This window comes from Meriones unguiculatus, chromosome 3, assembly GCF_030254825.1.
Source record: "Meriones unguiculatus strain TT.TT164.6M chromosome 3, Bangor_MerUng_6.1, whole genome shotgun sequence".
Lineage (NCBI taxonomy): Eukaryota > Metazoa > Chordata > Mammalia > Rodentia > Muridae > Meriones > Meriones unguiculatus.
In genome coordinates, this window is record NC_083351.1 from 112,472,513 (window position 1) to 112,473,934 (window position 1,422).

The following is a 1,422-nucleotide window of genomic DNA, read 5'->3' on the forward strand; positions in this document are numbered from 1 at the left end:
AGGTCATAGGGGAGAACTTAATGCTAATATTTCACTAAATGTACATAGTAGTTAAGTGACTACTGATATTTCCATAACTATAGAATATCACATTTCTCAAAAGTCAGGCAAGAAATTTCTTCTTGCAGTATGTGACAACAGACATCTGAAACACTGGCCAATCTGAAAAGAATAAGAAACCTTGGAATGCTTGGCAGGCACTAAATGTAATGTACATATTAGATACAATCTCTCAAGGCTCAGTAAAATTCATGGATGAGCTAGCAGACAGATTAGCTAAAATGTAGAATGAGTTCAAGGAAAGAATGTTTTCCTCACATAGCAGAGCACTTGCACTTATAAGATTACAGTGATTGTAGTGAGGTGACAGGACTTGAAAATTCAAAAACAAACAAACAAACAAACAAACAAAAAAACCAGCATGGATGATAGGGCATAAGAAGTGGGATGAAATTCCACCACTAACTTAGGAACTATTGGCATTTGATAGCTGCTGAGAGAAGATGAGTCATTTGTCTTCAATGATTAAAAAAAAAAACAAAAACAAAACTGTCAAATTACCACAATCTTTTCATGCCATATGTGTTCCTTCATCTTTCTTTAATCTGTAGGTGTTAATAAATACAGTTCTACATGTCTTTGCTGTATATTCTTAATATCTAATTTGAAATAATAACTAGTTTATTACTACTTGTAAGTGAAGTGCGAAATATCAATGAAATTCCCTTCACAGATCATGAGAGTTTTTCTATGGGATTTTTCAGCTAAAAAATCAATGCAAAATTAATTAGCTTGAGGTATTTCAGGTTTATATGTTAATTGATAGTGGGGCTTCCTGTGATACTTGGTGTGAAATTTTATCCAGTATCATGTGAGTATCCTACCACAGTTCTCCCTTTATGTTTCATAAAACAGACTATATATTGTTTTATTGTATTGTTCCCTATTCTAGTTCTTAAATTTTCATTTGTGTTTTTAAAATTATTTCTGAGTTCTTAAAAGTGTTGATATTCCTTAATTTATTTCTTTATTTACATGAGAGTGTTAATATCTCAACTGTATCTACCTTCCTTAAAATTAGCTTGTTTGATCTTGTTGTTTGATGTTTTCTTTTTTTTTTACTTGATTTTAAACTTTATGTTACTCATAGACAATAAAACATTTAAATTATCATAAGCAATTATGATTTACTCCTTCCAGGACTTTTTGTTTACAAGTGATATCTCAAAAGTGATGAGCAAAACAGGACATGCATTAAGTCATGCAACAAAGCAGCGGTAGGAAACTTATACAAAAATTGATGTTTTCTGATGTACTTTTGTTCAATTAAATATTTCTTTCATTTTCACTATTTCTGATTGCTTCTTTTGCTTTCTTTTTCCTGTTCCTTTTTATTTTTTGAGTAAAATTTTTACTGATTTA